Source organism: Urocitellus parryii, chromosome 5, assembly GCF_045843805.1.
Source record: "Urocitellus parryii isolate mUroPar1 chromosome 5, mUroPar1.hap1, whole genome shotgun sequence".
NCBI classification, from domain to species: Eukaryota; Metazoa; Chordata; class Mammalia; order Rodentia; family Sciuridae; genus Urocitellus; species Urocitellus parryii.
Genome location: NC_135535.1, coordinates 110859557 through 110881757, shown reverse-complemented (window position 1 = coordinate 110881757; position 22201 = coordinate 110859557). Strand labels below are relative to the sequence as shown.

General features: G+C 38.7%; 1 protein-coding gene across 1 annotated transcript in view; it reads left to right on the top strand.

Annotated features, from left to right (window-relative positions):
* Tulp3 (TUB like protein 3) overlaps window positions 1-22201 on the top strand; it is a 61876-nt gene that overhangs the window by 12631 nt on the left and 27044 nt on the right. The gene's annotated exons all lie outside the window — the stretch shown is intronic.

Sequence of the window (22201 nt, the reverse complement as noted above, 5' to 3'; positions counted from 1 at the left end):
TCAAATTTAAAAAAAACCCAAGGTTTTCATTTTCTATTTAAAAAAATATTTTTTGATCTCTCACACATAAATAACAATAATTTTAGGCTTGTGGCATACCTTATTAAAAGTGTTTCTTATAATTAGGCAGGGTAGTCAGGGAATCCATCCTGATTGGGAATTTGAAAACTTTGTGATAAACTTTATGACATTCCTACTCTCATTTTATCATTCTTATTATTTTCCACAGCCCTATAGGTTAAAAATGAGGATAGTAATATCTAATTTTTACCTACTTTGCAAAGTCACAGCAAGGAATGTAAGGCATAAGTAGGAAGAAATTTCTTTCATGTAATTTTTTTTTTTTTTTTTTTTTTGGTACTGGGGGTTGAACCCGGGGTGCTTAATTACTGAGCTGTATCCCAGCCCCCCGCTTTCAAAATTTTATTTATTTACTTTTTTTGGTACCAGGGACTCAACCACTGAACCACATCCCCACCCTTATTTTTTATTTTATTTAGAGATAGGGTCTCACTGAGTTGCTTAGTGCCTCACCATTGCTGAGGCTGGCTTTGAACTCATGATCCTCCTTTCTCAGCCTCCCAAGCTGCAGCCTCCCAACTGCTGGGATTATAGGCATGTGCCACTGTGTCTTGGCCCATACATTTTTTTTTAATATTTATTTTTAGTTTTAGGTGGACACAATATCTTTATTTTACATTTATGTGGTGCTGAGGATCAAACCCAGTACCTCGTGCAGCTAGGCGAGCACTCTACTGCTGAGCCACAACCCCAGCCCAGATTGTTGTTATTTTATATTAGTATACCACTTTATTTTTATTTTTTAGTTGTCAGTGGACTTTTATTTTATTTACTTATATGCAGTGCTGAGACTCAAACCCAGTGCCTCATACATGCTAGGCAAGTGCTCTCCCACTGAGCCACCAGCCCCCACCACTTTATTTTGATACATTTTTTAAAAATTTTTATTAATGGTAGGACTATTTTGAGCATGGACTACAACTTTCAGTCTTGTATAGCACGTAGACAAGATAGGGATTCAGAAAATCTAATGAGTGCTTTCTGTTTGCCAGCTACTATTTGAACCATCTTATATTTATTTATTTTTACTATTTTTTAAAATATTTATTTTTTAGTTGTAGTGTATCGAAGTGGGGCCTCACATGCGCTAGGCCAGCGCTCTACAGCTGAGCCACAATCCCAGCCCCTTATATTTATTTATTAGCTTGTTTCAGTTTGTTGTGGTGATTGTAAGCACATGGAAACCAAATGACAGAGGCAGGAGATTGTAAGCAAACCTCAGATCAGCAAGCTTTCCTTTATTCTTCAGTGAAGTCAATCAGGCATGAGAGGGCTCATTTTCTGGGTATAGGAAATGGCCCCCAGAAGGAGTTTGGGTTTCATCGTTTTCAATGAGGGTGACTTAATCATGGAGACTGTGGACATTCGATTTGAACAGTCAGGGACCTAATTGTGCAGATTAAAATTTTAACTTGTAAGTATTTCAACTTGTCACTGGAAAAAGCTCACAACTTAGTGATCACTGATTATCTCTGGGAGCCATTGTTACCTAGAGCTTCACTATTTGCTTTTCTCCTTCAGGACTCATCTACATTGGGAAAGGGTAAAAGTCCAGGGCCGAGCATTTCAGTGTTTGCCTCCTTCCTACAGGACCCATTGTGGTTGGGAAAGGGTGAATGTTTGCTTTTGGTGGAGATGCTGGGGATGGCTTTTTCCCTCAGGGCTCATTGTTATTGTTCGGTTAATTTCCCTCCCTCCTTCCAAGCCACACTGTCCCTCATTTTTCTTGAGGAGCTGACTTGTAGGAATATTATTTTTCATAACCCTTCAGTGATGGTACTAGAAATGGAACCCAGAGCTTGGAGCATGTTAGACAAGCTCTCCACCACGGAGCCACATAGCCAGCTCTTGTTTGAATCTTATGTAGCCATGTGAAGGGAGTATTATTATCCTCATATTATGTGTGAGAAGCTGAGGCAGGCAGAGAGGTTCAGTAATTTGTCCAAGCTCATGTAAGTAGAGGAGCCATGATCAGAAGAGTCCAAAACCTGTCCTTGTATTTTTTCCTTTTTATACTTGATTGACTTTCCATTTTCTCTTATATGTTTTATGAGATCATTATTATCATCCCTGTTGTTAGGGAAGGAAAATGAAGAAAAGTGAAATTGCTTGCCTAGGTTATCTGCATGCCCTTTTAGATATATTTACCAGGGCCTTAAAGTTTGTGCTGTTGACAAAGGTCCTGTGGAGAATAAAAACAGCCTGATTTTCCTGGACTTTAGGTAGCATGGCTATTCAGCAGTGACTGGTTTTGCTGTAATTAAGATGGCAAATTATAAGTTTAAGTAGATTGTTTTTGTCTTCTCTACTTACTATCTGTCAACTTAATGTTTTTTTTTTTTTTTTTTAACAATAAGAAAACAATTCACTGGCTGGGGATATGGCTCAAGCGGTAGCGCGCTCGCCTGGCATGCGTGCAGCCCGGGTTCTATCCTCAGCACCACATACCAACAAAGACGTTGTGTCCCCCGAAAACTAAAAAATAAATATTAAAAAAAATTCTCTCTCTCTCAAAAAAAAAAAAAAAAAAAGATTCTCTGTGATATTGGGGTTTGGCATACTAGGGTTTTATATGTTTGTATATGTGCTAAATCCATTGAATAGTGAGGGCAACCAGACTGAGTGAATTCGCATACTCCTTCCAGTGTTTGAAGAGGCTCTGTAGGGTCACTTTTGTAGTTACCTGGATAGATATTGCCTGAATCCTCGAAGTAGCAGAATGTGTCTTCAGACATAGGCATGTTGCCCCATGGATTGAGCTACACTCACCAGTTCCTTTATGATATTACCCCTTTGCCCTGTTTGGGATAGAATGTTCCATGGAAACGCCCTTTGTGTGTTTCCTTCTCTTGCTCTGCCTTTGGGTGTGGCCTTCCTAGTTGTCAGTCAACCTGCTGACAGCAGAACTTCATGAAGCTAGACTCAGGCTCTTGAAAACTGATCCCTTGCCTCATTTGAATGGCTTCTCCTCCATGAAAAGGTTCAGCATGAGTTTTCTTTTTCTGTGGACCTTTAAGGTCAGAGGAGCCACTCACAGGACCCCCAAAGAAAAAGGTATCTCTGTGTCTTGTGTGGTTATTTCATGCAGCCCAGTTCACCTGGTGTGACCCTGAGTGTTTTTGTCGCGAGCAACACGACAGAATAGTGTATTTCTTTTTGTGACACACTGTCAACAATTTTTGAATGTTAGTCCTGTAAGGGATAGGAAACTGATACAAGTATAACAGAATTTTCAAGATAAATGTTATTTAGAAATGTTCGAAGTGCTTCTGAGGTAGAATAGTGGAAATCATGTGGAGAAAATTGAGAACCTCTTTATAGAGGAAGTGATGATTGAATTTAGTGGTGTACATATATGAATGTTTGTATGTCGGTGTGTATTTGCATTTGTCCTGCTTGGAATTCAGTGAGCTTGAACCTAAGTTTATGTCTCTCACAAACTTGAATACATTTCAGTGATTTTTTGGGGAGAGGGGTATTGGGGACTGAACCCAGGGCATTTACCACTGAGCTATATACCCCCCCACCCCCCGCTTTTAAAAAAATATTTTTAAAATGTCAATGAACCTTTATTTCTTTCTATGCGGTGCTGAGAATTGAACCCAGTGCTTCACACATGCTAGGCAAGCACTTTACCACTGAGCCACAACCCCAGCCCCCCCACCCCTTTGTAAATTTTTTTTCTTAGTTGTTGATAGATCTTTATTTTATTTATTTTTATATGTGATTCTGAGAATTGAACTCAGTGCCTCACACATGCCAGGCAAGTGTGCTACCATTGAGCCACAGTCCCAGCCCTATCTCCCACCGCTTTTTACTTTTCATTTTGAGACAGTCTTGTTAAGTTGCCAGGCTGGCCTTGAACTTTAGATATTCCTTCTTTAGCCTCCTGAGTTGCTGGGATTACAGGCGTGCGAGGCCTCCACCATTATTGTTATATTTTTGAAATGTCAAGCTCCCTCTAGTATAGGCTTGTTTTCAGTTGTTTTCCAGGTCCTTCAGGTAATTATGTTTTATATTTGGTCTGTAGTTATGCTTGTTTTTTGTGGGAAGGTTGGTTGGATAGGAGCTTCTGGGACATTACCTTACGTAGGACCTCCTCAGATTGAGTCTCCAAGCTAGAAGTGAAGATTTGGGAGTTATCTGAATAGGAATCAGTTTGGTGACAGAGGAAGATCAGCATGTACAGGAGTACGTTTAGGATTACAATTAGGGTAAATTGAGAGGGAGGGAAAATAAAGGGGTGCAATAGTGTGAAGCCTGAGACTGTAACACCTTTGTTAATTCCTTAGTGTCCACCTCAGTGCCTGACATTTAGGATATGCTTAATGTCTGTTGAGTGACTTTAATGAAATGTGTCAAGTAGGTAAGAGTAGGAGTGTTTCTTTCTTTCTTTTTTTTTTTTTTTTTTTTTTTTTTTGAGACAGAGTATTGCTAAGTTGCTTAGGGCCTCACCAAGTTGCCAAGGCTGATTTTGAATTTGTGGTCCTCCTGCCTCAGCCTCCTGAGCCTAGAATTACAGGCATGTGCCACCATGTGCCAGGCTATGGGAGGAGAGAGTTTCAAAAAGGAGCTAGTGATTACTCTTATCAAATACTTCAAAGAAGTCAAACAGGATGAAGAATGAAAACAAGCTGTTCTCTCAGTTAGAAATGTCTTTGGTGACTGTCTTGAGAGTTGGAGGAATAGGGAGTAAAGCCAGATTGTGCTAAATTGAGAAGGAGATTGCAGTTGAAAAGGTGATAGTGGGTGTTGATTAGCCTTATTTAATGAAGAAGGGAAGTGGAGATGGATTCCTAGCTTCAGATAGATAAGGCCTAGGAAGGTATCTGATCTAGATAGGTGGGAGCCAAGGGAAGAGGCCTCTGGGGACCATTGAAGACAAAGATACAGGAATATGCAAGTGTTTCGAATGGGCAAAAGATAAGACTTATGCAGTCAAGGGAGAGAAATAAAGAATGCCCTCGTGCTTCTGCCCTTTTCAGTGCTGTATTCACTCAGATTACTCAATACTGTGTAATACTCAATTTCACTGTACAGATTCTTTTCATATATATATATATATATATATATATATTTTTTTTTTTTTTTGTTTTAGATGGACACAACACAATGCCTTTATTTATTTTTTTTATGTGGTGCTGAGGATCGAAGGATCAAACCCGAGTCCGCCCATGCTAGGCAAGCGCTCTACCGCTGAGTCACAATCCCAGCCCCACTGTATAGATTCTTAACCAAGAAAATGACAATCCTTAATGCTAGGCACTGCAAACACACTTAATCACAGGCTCATGACAGACATTCCCTCTGCATGCTGAGCTCAAGTGTCAGGTCTAAAGTCTCAAGTCTTAGGCTCTAAATCCAGCAGATGACATTCACTCAGATTAGTGATCAGATCTGGAACCAAGGCAGGCTGGCTGAGGAGGCGGTCATAGGGAGAAGTCCTTTTCTCACCAGGGTCAATAGGCTGCTGTAGAGTTTGAGAGTGGTGAGAACTATGTAGAGGATCAGGCAGATGAGAAGAGTTGGGATGTCAGTTCAGATCCTCGCCAGGCTCTCAGGCTGGTGTGCATCAGTGTCAGCTGGCTGAATGTCTGTTCATTTGCTCCATCATTTATACTAAATTTTGGGCCTTCTGACCACCCTTTCAATCCCTATCAATCAGCTACTACCAGATTTCTCAGAAACATCTTTGTCCTAAGGTTAAAGCATCTGGTCCCTGTGGTCCCCATCATGATTTTCTTGCTTCTCTTATCAGGGAGGGTATCAGATCAGGGAGGGCATCAGAGAGGGTCCACTGCCAGAGACTTCACTCTGAGTTTGTCAGGGTGGGGAGAAGTGACTTGTTTGTGCCTGAGGGCCAAACTGGAGAGCTCTGTAGGTGTGCCTAGTGAGCTGCAGCTTTCAAAGTGGAGTTTTTAAAATGGAGTTGATTAAGCTAAGGCTTAAGGCCATCCTTACACCAAGTTTGCTTTGCAGAAGAGGAACACCTCTTTCTCTGTCACAGGAGATGGCAGAGTGTGTATTTGGGGGATAAGGTTATAGGGGACAATAAGGATTTGTTGTCAGGTTGCTCACCTCAAGAGAGAAGAGTTTTGTGGTTGTTGGGTCCTTGGACCCCTTGGGAGAGGAAAATCAGAGTGACTGAAGCCTAATTCACATTATAGGTTTCTTCTCCATTCCACATATATTTTTCTTGCATATTTGTGTGGCAAGCATGATCATAGAGCATCATTATGTCAAAATATTTTTAAAAGGTCTGGGTGTTTGGGGCTGGCACTGTAGCTCAGTGGTAGAGCACCTGCCTCGCATGTCTGAGGCACTGGGTTCTATTCTCAGCACCACATTAAAAAAAAAAAAAAAAAAGGTCTGGGTGTTTGTGGGAGCCTATTTAATGTATTTTTGATGTTGAAGACTTCATCAATATAATTTGCAAAAGCTTAAGATAGGTAGTTTGCGTCTGTTTAACTTTCAGTTGACACTCATGGAACTTCATAGAGACAGTGATGACTGAATATAGGGATGTGCATACATATGTATATTGTGAATTATTTACTTGTTTAATTCCCTTTGTATGTGGAATTTTGAAATGCCTTTATTGGTCTGGGGTGTAGCTCAGTGGTAGAGCACTGGCCTAGACTGTGTGAGACCCTGGGTTCATCCCCAGCATTCCCCTCACACAAAATTATGATGATTTAAAAAATAACTTTATTGAGATATATGACAAACACCAAATTCCATGTTTAAACTGTACAGGTTGATGAGCTTTGATATATGTTCTGTACCTGTGAAACTCGATAATCAAGATAATGACCATACCCCTAAGTTTCTGGCCCCTTGGTAATCCATTTCTTCTCACCACACTCATCTCAGACACTTACTGATTGCTTTTTGTCTGTATTGATTTGTTTGCATCTCCTAGAATTTTATATAAATGTGGTGCAATCCTACAGGTTCTTTTGTTTCGTTGGCTACTGCTGCCGCCTCTGTTATTTTTTACATTTTTGCAGTGCTGGGAACAAACCCAGGGCCTTGTGCATGCTTGATGTATCAGTAGTTTTTTTCTTTTCTGTGGCCAAGGAGTGTCTTGCATAACATTTGTTTATTCACTCATCTACTGGTGGTCCTTTGAGGTGTTTTCAGTTTGGGGCTGTTACAAATAAACTTACTATGTACTTTCATGTATAGGTTTTTTCCTGTGGCCATATTTTTTCATTTCTTAAATTTGTAGAAGTGTGATAATTAAAATGAATAGTAGGTGAATATTTGCCTCTTCAAAATAATTGCTAAATTGTTTTTCCAAAATGATTGTACATTTTACATACAACTGCTGGTTGACCACCAGCAGTGTGAGTTCAAATTGCTCCACATCCTTGCCAATACTTAGTGTGATCAAGTTTTTAAATTTAGCCATTCTTATAGATATGTATTGGTATCTCATTGTGGTTTTAATGTGCATTTTCTAAAGACTAATAATATTGAGTATCTTTCATGTTCTTGTTGGCTATTTGCATAACTTCTTCTGTGAAATAAATGAATTTGCCCAGTTTTTAATTGGGTTGTTAGTCTAAGCAAATTAATTCAAATTCTTTAGATCCTAAATATAATTCCTTTATTGGGTGTATGATTTGCAAAAACAGATGCGCCTCAGCGTACCGTGGGGCTCCATCATGTTGCATCTAACACTTTACATATACAACAACAGCTTTGCCTCATGTGTTGGTCAGCTTTCCCTTCAATGTGACCAAAATACCGGACAAGAACTACTTAGAGGAGGAAACGCTTATTTTGGTCTCTCAGTTTTAGAGAGCCAATCCTTGGTCAGCCAATGCCATTCCTCTGGGTGCATGATAAGACAGAATACTACAGCAGAAGAGCTTGTTGGAGGAAAACTGCCTCATGGCAGCTAGGAAGCAGAGAGGAGAAAAAGCATGCTCGTGTGCACACAGACATGCCAAGGACAAAATATAATCCCCAAGGGCACACCCTTGTGACCTGTTTCCTCCAGCCACCTTCCACTTGCCTACTACAGTTACCACCCAGTAGTCCATTCAAATTATTAATCCATCAAATCTATTGAATGAATTAATCCACAGATTAGGTTACAGCTCCCATAATCTAATCATTTCACCTCTGAACATTGCTGCATTGGGTATCTTGTTTCCAAACATGAACTTTTCAGGGGACACTTCTTCTTTTTTTTTTAAAGAGAGAGGCAGAGAGAGAGAGAGAGAATTTTGATATTTATTTTTTTAGTTCTCAGCGGACACAACATCTTTGTTTGTATGTGGTGCTGAGGATCAAACCCGGGGCTGCACGAATGCCAGGCTAGCGGGCACACATGCCAGGCGAGCGGGCACGCATGCCAGGCGAGCGGGAGCGCGCTACAGCTTGAGCCACATCCCCAGCCCCCAGGGGACACTTCTTAACTAAACCATAATATCTAGCCTTTGTTGAATGTGCTCAGAACACTTACATTGGCTATAGTTGGATAAAATTGTCTAGCACAAGTCTATTTTATAATAAATGAATATCTCAAGTAATTCATTGAATATTTTCCTGAAAACCAAAGAATGGTTGTTTAAGTACAAATTCAAATTTTTAAAAATATTTTTTAGTTATAGATGGTTGCAATATCTTTATTTTGTTTATTCATTTTTATGTGATGCTGAGGATCGAACCCAGTGCCTCACATGTGTGAGGCAAGCGCTCTACCACTGAGCCACAACCCCAGCCCCCAGAAATTCAAATTTTGAAACCTGGTTTCTATTGAATGTGTATTGCTTTCATACCATCATAGGTTAAAAAATCACTAAGTAGAACTATCCTAACTTGCAGACCATTTTTTTTCCAGTTTGTTACTTGATTTTTAATTTTCATAGCTATGTCTTTTCAGAAAAAAGTTTTTTTTTAATTTGTGAATTTAAAAATTTTTGAACTTTGTTGATTTTTAAGTATGTGGATTTAAGTAAGTCATAATCAAACCTATAGTTCCTCTCATAGTATTAATCAAATCTTTGATTAAACATGAGTAATTGACTAGATATAAGTGGAAATTTTGCATTGCATTATTTTTTGTAGCTATTATCTTAATTTTCTTTTTCCCTTTCATTTTTCTTATATCTTAAAAATAATTCCTTGTCACATAATACATTTATATCCAGTATATTGAGTTGAATTTATTTATTTTTTTATGGTACTGGGATGAAACCCAGGACCTCACACATACTAGGCAAGAGCTCTACCACAGTGCTATACTCCCAACCCCCATTTTTCACAAATTGTATTTGTTTTAACTTCATGCAAGCAGCTTATTAACTAAAGATTTACAATTATGAAATCCTCCAATCAAAATGAATAAAGTTATCTTAAAAGTTGTCTTTATCAGCCCTATTGGCATTTTTTTTGCATTTGGTAAAGTAGGGCAAACCATTCCTTCTCTTTTGTTTCTTTCTTATCTGTAACTAATTGCTGAGACTGCAAAGTATCATTCCTGATGTTAAGAAGCAGATGGAGTTGTAGAAGAAGTGTTCTCTCAAATTGCTCTTAGGAAAGTCCTGGTTTCTCTCCCATACACTTTGAATTTGCAAGCCCTGTCCTGCAGCTTTCTTGGCAAAGGTGATGTTTACTCTCTCCAGGACCACAGAAGGAGCCTGTTTAGCCTGCAGGGGCTCTGGCTCTGCAGATGTCAGTGAAGTGCTGAATGCAGCATCCTTCTTTTCTGGCACACAGGAGGTAGATTTAGGAAAGACTCCTGATTGCTTAGCCACAAAGAATTTTGTGTGACTGGCAGCTCAAAAATTTACACATTTTGAAGACTGAAAGAGCTTGACGGGAACATTGAGAGTGTAGCATAATTGTAGAATCTACTGGGTCTTTAAGACATTATTAAATGCTATTAAGACTTAAAGAAAAGTTGTAAAAATATGAGAGAATGCTAAGCTGGGGTATAACTTAGCGTTAGAATGTTTGCCTAGCATACATAAGGCCCTGGGTTCAAATTCTAGAACCTCAAAAAAAAAAAAATCACAGTATGAGAGTGCTTATATATGTCACTAAGTTTTCCCAATGTTAGCATCTTATATAATCAGAAAAGTTATCAAAACCAGGAAATTAGTACTGATTTAGTGCCATACTAACTAATCCATAGGCGTTATTTGAATTTTGTCACTTTTCCCACTAATGTCTCTTTGTCTGAGATCCAAATCCAAGATCCTATAGTGTGCTGAGTTATCATGTCTCCTTAGTTCCTCCAATCTGTGTCTTTTCCTTTCCTGACCTTGACACTTTTGAAGAGTACTGGCTAGTTGTTTTGTAGACTATTTCCCCAATTTGGATTTGTCTGAGTTGTCTCATGATTAAATTAAGAATATGCTTTTTTAAAAATTTTGTAGTTCCACAGATGTTCTGTGCCCTTCTCAGCATATCATATTAGGTACAACATGATGTCACTATGTCTTATTACTAGAGATATTAAGAGTTAGTGCTGGGGTTGTGTCTCAGTGGTGTGTTTCCTTCCCAATTCCATATGTTGCCTGTAATCTCCAAGATTAAAAAAAAAAATTTAAAAAAGATGATGGTATTAGTGGAGAGGGCCTTGAGAGAGGATGAGGTCATGAGGATAGCGTCCTCATTAATGGGTTAGGTCTCTTAATGAAAGAGACCCCAAGAGTTCACTTGTCCCTTCCACCAAGTGAGGATGCAAAGAGAAGTGCTGTTGGGCCAGGATAGTCCCTCACCAGACACTGTTGGCTCCTTGAGCTTGGACTTCCCAGCTTTAAAAACTGAAAAATATCTGGGTGCAGTGGCACATGCTATAATTCCAACTATTTGGGAGACAGATAGGAGGATCACAAGACCAGCCCAGGCAATTTAGCAAGACTCTTGTCTGCTAATTTAGCAAGACTTTGCTAAAGGAGGGGAGGGGAGGGGGGCGGGACTGGGGTTGTAGCTCAGTGGTAGAGCACTTGCCTAGCTCTGGTGAGGCACTGGGTTAGATCCTCAGCACCACATTAAAAAAATAATAATGAAATAAAAGCTATTTCATTAAAAAACAAAAAGGCTGGGGTGTGTAGCTCAATGTTAAGAGTTTTTGCCTAGCTTGTGCAAATCCCTGGTTCAAATCCTAATAGGAGTAGGGGGAACTGTGAGAGAGAAATGGTTACTGTTTATAGCTATCTACTTTATGGTATTTTGTCACAGCACTCAGATGGACTCAGACAGGGAGACACTTTGAGACAATACAAATATTGTCTCATCACACTTGTACCCACTAATGTTATCCATTGAAGGTTCTTGCCTAGGACAGTTATTTGTAGTGATTGCCTAATGGTGATTTTGTTTCCATCATTCCTTTATTAATCTTTATTAATGGATATTTTTTTCTATAAGGAAGAACTCTCCCTTCCCTATGTTTATCCGTTCATGTCACTATGGGTTTTGGGATACTCAGAGAAGTATGGCTCCTCCTTACAACCCTGTTCTCATTCCCTCATTATTTCTACCCCAATCTTACTCTGAAGGACATTCTATACCACCACAAAACTGTAACATGTGGGAGGGACCTTCACATTTTGTATCCTCCCCCCTCCCTCTTTTTTTTTTTTTTGGTACTGTAAAGGTAAAATTTCTAAGCTGATTCTAAGCTGTAAAAGCCTGAGTTAAAGTGTAAAAGACTGGGCATTGTAAAGTTTCTAAATTGAAAGGCTTGGGCTAAAAAAATAATAGACCAGGTATTGTTAAAATTCCTCTGCTACCCCGAACCTGTAATCTCTGTAGCTGTTAGGACAATGCCTGAACTGCCCAGTAAATATTTCCATTGATTCCCTGGTTGTTTATTAGCTAAGGGCTCCAAGTAGCTCGGCACCGGCACGTAAGCATCCAGGCCACAAAACCAATCAGTTTAAATGTGTACCCCGCTTAGGAGTGACCAATCACCCCTGCCCAGACTGTTCCCGCCAATGAATGTACTAATCATGTCTCAGAGTTGTTGTTCAATTTTCCCGCGCCTCAAGATGATTTGTTCTGATGTATGCAAAGCCCCCCACCCTCTCCAAAAAGTGTACTTAAGCTCTGCTTGACCTCTGCTCTGGGCTCTGGGCTGCTCTCCTTTCTTGAGTGGGCATGGAGCCCCAGCATGCTGGTTCAATAAAATTTCCCCCTGCTTATTGCATGAGGCTGGTCTCTTGTGGTCTCTTTCTCCGACGCTCCACCGGACCCTTACAGTACTGGGGTTAACCCAGAGGCACTTAACCACTGAACTGCATCCTCAGTCCTTTTTATTTTTTATTTTGAGACAGGGTCTTCCTGAGTTGCTTGTATCCTCATGTTTTAATCACCTTTTCGCTCCTATGACTAAAGGACCCAGCCAGCACAACTGTAGAAGAGGAAAAGTTTATTTGAGGACTCACAGTTTCAGAGGTCTTAGTCCTTAGAAGGCCAGCTCCATTCCTTGGCTCAAGGTGAGGGAGAACATTATGGTGGAAGAGTATAGGGAAGGGAAGCAGCTCACATGCTGATCAGGAAGCAGAGAGGCTCCACTTGTCAGATACAAATATATACTCCAAAGCCATGCCCTATTAATTCCCACCTCCTGCAGCCACTCCCTACCATTTCAGTTACCAACCACTCAGTTAATCCTTGTCAGGGGATTAAATCACTGGTTGGGTTAAGGCTCTTACAACCGGGTCATTTCTCTGACTTGCACTGTCTCACATATAAGCTTCTGGGGGACATCTCATATCCAAACCATAACATCTCACTAAGTTGCTGAGGCTTATCTCAAACTTGCGATCCTCCTGCCTCAGCCTCTGGGGTCACTGGGATTACTGGGATTAGAAAACGGCTGCATACTCTTTTCTAATGTATAGTTCATAGTCAAATATCCTCAGTGCACCCATCATAGTTTTTACTGTGTTTATTCATCTATAATTGTGTTTGCTAGCCACAAATCTCTTAAATCTGTTTTACTTTAATCTAGAACACAGCTGGGCATGTTGGCACACACCTGTAATCCCAGTGTTTTGGGAGACTGAAGCAAGAGGATCACAAATTCAAGGCTAGCCTGGGTGACTTAGTAAGATCCTGTCTCAAAATAAAAAATAAAATGGGCAGAGAATGTAGTGAAAGTCTCACTATCTTCCAGAGGCTGGCCTCAATCCTCCTGCCTTCAGCCAGCTGAGTTGCTGGGTTTACAGGTGTGCACCACCATGACTGGAATGTTTTTATTTTATTTTTTTTCATTGATTTTTTAAAAACATAAATGACATTGGAATGCATTACATGTTTTTATTTTTATTGGATATATTCCTAGAAGTAGAATTGCTAGATCCCATGGTAACTTTATATTTAGACTGTTTTCCAAAATATGTGTATCATTTTATATTCCTGCTGGTGTGTGAGGATTCTGATTTCATCCATCACTGATACTTGTTATTTGTCTTTTTTACTATAGCAATTCTAATGTGAGGTATCTCCTTGTGCATTTTTAAAATTATTTTGTATATTGTCCCTTTTGCTTAATCTTATGTTTATGATCCATTCATCTTCTTGTGTTCATTCGTTTTCATTGATGTGTATAATATTCCAATTGTATGACTTGACTATTGCAGATTTTTTTCCTTATTTTTTATTGGTGCATTAGTTGTACATAATGGTGGGATTTGTTGTTATATATTCATACATGCAACAATATAAAAATATACTTTTAATTTGGCCAATATCATTTTCCTGCATTTCTCTTTTTTCTCCCTTCCCTATCCCTCCCCTTGGTCTTTTTCCATGGGAAACCCCACCCCACCTTTTTTTTTTTTTTTGGTCCTAGGGATTGAACCCAGGGGTGCTTTACCACTGAGCTACATCATCAGCTCTTTTTGTTGTTTGTTTTGTTTTTTAAATTTTTTTAATTGATTTTATTTTTTTAAATATACGATAGCGGAATGTATTGCAAGTCTTATTACACATATACAGCACAGTTTTTTATATCTTTGTATAAAGTATGTTCAGGCCAATTCATGTCTTTATACATACATATATACATATATTTTTGCATTCCGATTCTTATTTCATCAGCTCTTTTTATTTTTTATTTTGAGTCAGGGGTTTCACTTAAGTTGCTTAGGACCTTGCTAATTTGCTGAGGCTGGCCTCAAACTTGCAGTCCTTCTGCTTCGGTCTCCCAAATTGCTGGGATTATAGGCATATGGTGCTGTACCCACCCCCTCTTCTACCACCTTTCTTTTCCTTTTTCTTCTCTAACTTCTGCACATGAGGGAAAACATGACCCTTGACCTTCGGAGTTTGGCTCGGTTCACTTAATAAAATGGTCTCAAGTTCCATCTGTTTTCCTGCAAATGACATAATTTCATTTTTCTTTATGACTGTATAAGACTTTATCGTGTGTATATATTACATTTTCTTTATCTATTCATCTGTTGATGGACACCTAGATTGTTCCATAGTTTGTCTATTGTGAATTGTGCTGCTACAACCATGGTATGCATGTATTGCTATAGTATGCTGACTTTAATTCTTTAAGATAAATACCGATTAGATTATACCTGGGACATATGATGGTTCCATTCCTAGTCCTTTTTTTTTTTTTTTTGTCTTTTTTTGGTGCTGCTGGGGATTGAACTGCCTTGTGCATGTAACACTCTTAGTCTTTTGAGGAACCTCCAAAGTGGTTGTACAATTCCCACCAACAGTGTAAAAGTGTTCCTTTGTTTCCACATCCTCTCCAGCATTTATTATTGTTTGTATCCTTTTTTTTTTAATATTTATTTTTTAGTTGTAGATGGACACAATACCTTCATTTTATTTATTTTTATGTGGTGTTGAGGATCCAACACTCAGACATGCTAGGCGAGCCTATACCCCTGAGCCACAACCCCAGCCCCTATTGTTTGTATTTTTTTAATATTTATTTTTTCAGTTGTAGTTGGACACAATATCCTTATTTTATTTTTATGTGGTGCTGTGGATGGAACCCAGGGCCCCACACGTGCTAGGTGAGTGCTTTACCGTTGAGCCACAACCCCAGCCCTGTTGTTTGTATTTTTGGTGACTGCCATTCTTGCTGAAGTGAGATGAAATCTCAGGGTAGTTTTGATTTCCATTTCCCTAATTGCTAATGAAGTTGAATATTTTTTCATATTTTTTGACCAATTGTGTTTCTTCTTTTGAAAAGTATCTATTTAGTTCATTTGCCCACTTATTAATTTGGTTGTTCTTTTTTTTTTTTTTTTTTTGACACTGGGGATTGAACTCAGGGGCACTCAACCACTGACCCCACATCCCCAGCCCTAGTTTGTATTTTATTTAGAGACAGGGTCTCACTGAGTTGCCTAGCACTTCGTCATTGCTGAGGCTGGCTTGGAACTCACGATCCTCCTGCCTCAGCCTCCTGAGCTGCTGGGATTACAGGCTGCGCCACCGAGCTGGCAGGTTATTTGTTCTTTTGGTGTTAAGTTTTTTGAGCTCTTTATATATTCTAGAGAATAGATAGCAAAGATTTTCTCCCATTCTGTATGTTCTCTCTTCATATTCTTAATTGTTTCCTTTGCTATACAGTTTTTTAATCTGATGCCATCCCATTTATTAACTCTTGGTATTATTTCCTGAGTTATTTAATGGTTCTTTTGAGAGAGATGTTGCCTGTGCCTACATGTTGGAGTGCTAACCCTGTTTTCTTCTAGGAGTTGAGTGGTTTCTGGACTAATTCTGAGGTCTTTGATCGATTTGAGTTGATTTTTTTTTTTTTTTTTTGGACAGGGTGAGAAATAAGGGTTTAATTTCATTCTCCTTCATCTGACTAATCAGTTGTCCCAATACCATTTGTTAAAGAGACTGTCTTTTCTCCATATGTTTTTGGCACCTTTGTGAAGGATCAGATAGATGCTTGTGTCTGTGTGGGTTTGTCTGTGTCTTCTGTTCTTGACCATTGATGTGTGTGTGTGTTTATGTCAGTACCATGTAGTTTTTGTTCCTGTAGCTCTGTGGTATAATTTGAACTCAGGTATTGTGATGCCTCCACAATGCTTTTGTGACTTGGAATTGCTTTGAGTCTTTTATTTTTCCAAATGAATTTTAGGACTGTTTTTTATACTTCTGTGAAGAATGTCATTAGTATTTTAATGGGGATTTCATTGAATCTGTATACTGTTCTTGGTAATACAGCCATTTTAACAATATTTATTCTTTCTGCCTATCTAAGAACATGGGAAGTCTTTCCTTCTAGTTGTGTTTTCTTCAATTTCTTTCCTTCAGGGTATGGTTTTCTTCATAGAGGTCTTTCACCCACTTGGTTAGATTTATTCCTAGGTTATTTGTTTGTTTGTTTTTGTTTAATATTGAATAGAGGGGCATCCAACCACGAGCCACATCCCTAGCCCTTTTTATTTTTTTTTATTTTGAGACAAGGTCTTTCTAAGTTGCTGAGGCTGCTTTGAACTTGCAATCCTCCTGCCTCAGCCTCCTGAGCCGCTGGGATTATAGATGTGCACCCCAACACCTCATTTATTTATTTATTTATTGAGGCTATTGGCAATAGAATTGTTTTCCTGGTTTCTTTTTTAAAATTATTTATTGGGGTTGGGGATGTGGCTCAAACAGTAACACGCTCTCTTGTCATGCGCGGGGTGCTGGGTTCGATCCTCAGCACCCATAAAAACAAAGATGTTGTGTCCACCGAAAACTGAAAGATAAATATAAAAAAATAAAATTATTTATTTATTCTAATTTGTTATACACAATGGCAAAATGCAGTTCATTTCATATTATACATACAGGGCACAGTTTTTCAAGTCACTGATTGTACACAAAGTATTTTCACACCATTCGTGTCTTCATACATGTACTTAGGGTAATGATGTCTAACTCATTCCACCATCATTCCTACCCCTAGGCCCCCTCTTTCCCCCTTCATCCTATCTAAAGTTCCTCCATTCCTCCCATGTCCCCCTCCCCATCACCATTATGAGTCAGTATCCTCCTATCAAAGAAAACATTTGGCATTTGGTTTTTTGGGATTGGCTAACTTCACTTAGTATTATATTTTCCAACTCCATCCATTGACCTACAAATGCCATGATTTTATTCTATTTCAATGCTGAGTAATATTCCATTGTGTATATATACCAAAGTTTCCCTATCTATTCATCTACTGAAGGGTATCTGAGTTGATTCCACAATTTAGCTATTATGTTTTTCTGATTTCTTTTTGAGCAGATTTGTTTTATTGACATATAGGAAAGCTGATATTGATTTTTATATGTTGATTTTGTAACCTGGTACTTTGCTGGATTTATTTATTGCTCTACCAGTGCTTCATTGGAACTTTTTGGATCTTCTAAGTATGTGGTCATATGCAAGTGGTCATAATTTGATTTCTTCCTTTACTCTTTTTATCACTTTTATTTTCTTGTCCTGCCTAATGGCTCTGTCTAAAACTTCTAGCACTGTATTAAATAGGAGTGGTGAGAGTGGACATCCTTGTTTTGTCCCAGATTTTAAAGAAAATGTGAAAGAATCCTCCACACAAGACACTTCGCTGGGGAGAATTCCAATTTTATTGCAAAAGGCTGTGTGCTTACATAGATCTATGGAGAGATGGCAGGGCTTAGGTAAATGGCAGGCCACCCATTTATTGGCAAGTTCTTCCAGATATCAGTTCCGAAGCCCAGGAATTAGCTCTTATTGGGGCTAAGGTTCCCTGCCAGCGAGATTTGAAATTGGCGCTCGCAGGAGAGTTCAACCCGCGGGAACTTTTTGCACCAGTGAAAAAAAAGGGGAAAGAAGGTCGTTAGGCGCCATGTTGGGGTTTTTCTCTGGGGTGCTGCTGCCTTTTATACTTTTCCCAACAAAATGCTTTTCAGTTTTTCCTCATTCACTGTGAGGTTGGCTTTGGGTTTTTCATATATAGCCTTTATGATGTTGAGGTGGGTTCCTTCTGTGCCTAATTTCTTCAGTGTTTTTATCATGAATGGGTGCTGAATTTTGTCGAAGGCTTACTCTGTATCTATTGTGATAACTAAGTGATTTTTGGACAATACCAAAAATTTTGAGCTGGCTGGCTGGCTTGCCTTATTTATTTGTTTGTTTGTTTATTGGTGTTGAGGATTGAACCCAGGGCCTCCTCACACATGCTAAGCCTGCACTCTACCACTGAGCTATGTCCCCAACCCTATTTACTATTGCTAGAATTTGCTTTGTTATTTTATTTGCCTCTCTATGTGGTGCTGAGGATTGAACCCAGTGCCTCACACATGCTAGGCAAGTTGAGCTACAACCCCAGCCTCTAGATTCTTTTTTTTTTTTTTTTAAAGAAAGAGTGAGAGAGGAGGGGGGGGAGAGAGAGAGAGAGAGAATTTTTAATATTTATTTTTTAGTTTTCGGCAGACACAACATCTTCGTTTGTATGTGGTGCTGAGGATCGAACCCGGGCTGCACGCATGCCAGGCGGGCGCGCTACCGCTTGAGCCACATCCCCAGCCCCTAGATTCTTTTTTTTAATAGGGAAAAGAACATACATTCCTAAGACAAATCGGGAAGTGTTAGACTCCCATTTAGGATTCTGAAAAGTATGTATATAGAAGTGGATGAATAGGGTCATCATTTAGCAGATTTTTATTAAGTATTTGTTAGGTGAATAAGAGAATATAGTATAGATGGCTGGTATGGTGGGGTACGCTTGTAATCCTGGTGACTTGAGAGGCTGAGGCAGGAGGATTGGAAGTTCAAGGCCAGCCTCAGCAACTTAATGAGAACCTGTCTCAAAATATTAAAAAGTTCTTGGGATGTGGCCTAGTGGTTAAGCTCTTCTGGGTTCCATCCCCGGTACAGAGAGAGAGAAAGAGGTGGGAGGGATATGAGAGAATGAAAATATAGTACAAAGGGGTTAGGAAAAAAAGTTGATGCTCATAAACCAAGGTGAGTGGAATAGACCCCCATTCTCAGAAAATTCTCTCTGTGCACTGCACAATGGTAAGATCTTATATTGTTCTATATATATTTTGGTAACTGGAGAATAGTTCAAGAGAATAGTGTTCTAGGGCTGGGGTTGTGGCTCAGTGGTAGAGTGCTTGCCCAGCATGCAGGAGGTACTGGGGTCGATCCTTGGTACCATATAAAAATGAAATAAAGATTTTGTTTTTAAAAAAAGAATGGTGTTCTATGTGCATTCTCATCTACCACACTTGGATGACAGATCCATTTCTCTAAGATATATTTTTAGAGTTCCCCTTTGTATATCAAGGGAATAGGAAGTTGTCCATGAGGAAAAATCGTACTTTCCTTCCTTCCATCCTTCCTTCCCTTCTTTCTAGGGAATTGAACCCCATGCTTCCTGCATGCTAAGCACATGCTCTATCACTGACATCTATTTTCAGCTTAGAAACTTTTTTTTTTTTTAAATTCTGTGGGAATTCTTTCTGTTTTATGTTAGTTTGGCTTGATTAGGCTTGCTATTCAATAACTGAATAGCAGTTATTATTAAAAATTCTAGTTCAGATTGAATATAGCTATATAAAAAATATTAGGCTAAATTGTAATTTGAATTTAAGTATGGTTTTGGATGTACAGGAGGTATCTAAATGTTACATTTATAGCAGCTATTTATTTATTGTTCTTCTGTTCAGATCAAAATGCTTTGACTCTATTCTGCTAATTTAGCCTGTCTGTTCAGCTTGCCCAGGCTTGACGGAAGGAATTAAGTGTGTCTGGATATGGCATTGAAGACATATCTGAGAGAAATGTTTGAGAACTTTAATTGGATCTCAGCGTTTAACATTGTTGAGGAGGTTTCAGTGTTTGGAAGATGGAATGGGAGAGGGAGGAGGATTTTTTTTTTTTTTTTCTCCATGCTGGAAGGCACTACAATTTTGGTTTAGTATTGAGGACAAAGTGATTGGAGGAGAAGCAGATTCATAGCAGCAGCTGTTTAAAAATACTAGTCTGGAACAGTGGATTTTTTTCCTCCAGGTTACCCTTTCCTATTCAGTGTTCACAGTAATTTTTGTCTTAGTCATCTTATAGACATTTGCAAATTTATACTAACACCTACTGAACACCAGTAATATGCTGGTTAATAATTAATGAATTGGGATTTAGAAACATGTGAATGAGGATAATAAGTTAAGAAAAAGATAGAAGCATATCTAGAAGAAATAGGGTCCACAGGGTCAAGACTAGAAGTATGTTTGTTTGTCCCTCTTTTGAGCTGGGAGAAAGGAGATAATTTATTGAGTAACCAATATTGTATTGTGTTTTTCTATTTGCATTGCTAGAGATCAAACCCCAGGGGCTTATGCATGCTAGGCAAGCACTCTTACCACTGAGCTACAACCTAGCCCTTGTTTTGTGTTTTAAACAAAGATTATGAGGGAATTAATATAGAGAATCAGAAAGCACCTTTCCCATCTAAGAGGTTATTAAACCTGTTTGCAGGTTATTAGTCAGGAAAAATCTTGGGAATAGTATGCAAATTCCAAGTCACTCTGCATTGTTAAGATGCATTAAACCTTCTAAAATGTAGGAAAGTAGTGATAAACCTTTTAACCATGGGAAATATGTTGTTGGTGTGTTTGCCCCAAAAGCAACAAAAGCTGTGCTTCCCTTTGTGGCCATGGAATTTGTCTTAAATAAGACCATGTATTTCCAGTTTTTCTGGCAATAGACTTCTAGTAAAAATTTGGGACCCAAGAAACTGAGAACCATTTCTATCTTGCTTTATACTTCACACTTTTGAAGAATTCTGAGTCACAAGATAGATTTGTTTTTTAATCTTTATTCCATTCATTTATTTTTTATGTGGTGCTGAGGATGGAACCCAGGGCCACGTGCATGCTAGGCGAGTGCTACCGCTGAGCCACAATCCCAGCCCCAGAATTTTTTTTAATATATACATTTTTTAGTTGTTGTTGGACCTTTACTTTATTTATTTATATATTTATTTATTTATATGCAGCTTCATACTTCACACTTTTGAAGAGTTGTGAGTCACAAGATGGAATTTTAAAAAAAAATACATATTTTTAGTTGTTGTTGGACCTTTATTTATTTATATGCAGTGCTGAGAATTGAACCCAGTGCCTCACACATGCTAGGCAAGCGCTCTACCACTGAGCTACAGCTGCAGCCCCACAAGATAGAATCTTAAATTAGCAAATTGTCAAAATTATAGAATAGACTTCAGATTGTTAAAAATTGTAGCTGGGTATCGTGGTGTCATTTTTAGCTACTCAGGAGGCTGAGGGAAGAAGATTGCTTGAGCCCAATAGTTTGAGGTCACTCTGGGGAAACATAATGAGACCTTGTCTCAAAAAGAAAAAAAAAATCTAAAGAGTTTGGTTTATCAACTGAAGACAATAGTTTTATTCAGTTTTTGTTGGTTTTTTTTTCCTTACATTAAGCAAATCTGTCTCACAGTGGTATCAAATCTTGTCATCCACATTTTCAGTCTCTTTCGAAGACCAATGTAATAAATATTATTAATGACAAACTTGAAGAGTAAATGATTTATCCAAATCTTAAAGAAACTAGAGAGCTCTAGCTTCAGGCTTAGTTTCCCTCTCTTAGAATTGGCCCCCAAAAAAGAAATGAAAAATATTCAATTTCCAGGTATAATTTAGACTCTAGAAGAACAGGATTAGGGTCTGTTTCTGCTCCCAAGACTGTGTTTCTCTTTCTTCAGTGTGTGAAAAATAACAATGCCTAGTTCATAGGGATATTTTGAGTAATAAACAAAATAATGCATGTAAAATACTTAATACTGAGTTTGGAATATAATAAGTACTCAATACATGGTTTAAAACAAATAGAAGGCGTTTGGGTTGTAGCTCAGCAGTAGAGGCCTTGCCTAGCATGCTAGAGGTCTTGAATTGGATCCTCAGAACCAAAAAGGAGGAGGAGAAGAGAGAAGGAAGAAGGAGATTCAGCTCAGTGATAGAACATCTGCTTAGCATATGTAAGGCTCTGGGTTCAGTCCCCAGCACTACCAAAAAAAAAAAAAAAAAGAGAGAAAGAAAGAAAGAGTGTGCGCTTACCCGTGCATGCAAGAGAAAGAACTGTAGCATGCATGGGGTCTGTGGTAACACCTTTTTCTTTTCCTCCTCAGGTCCTCTAT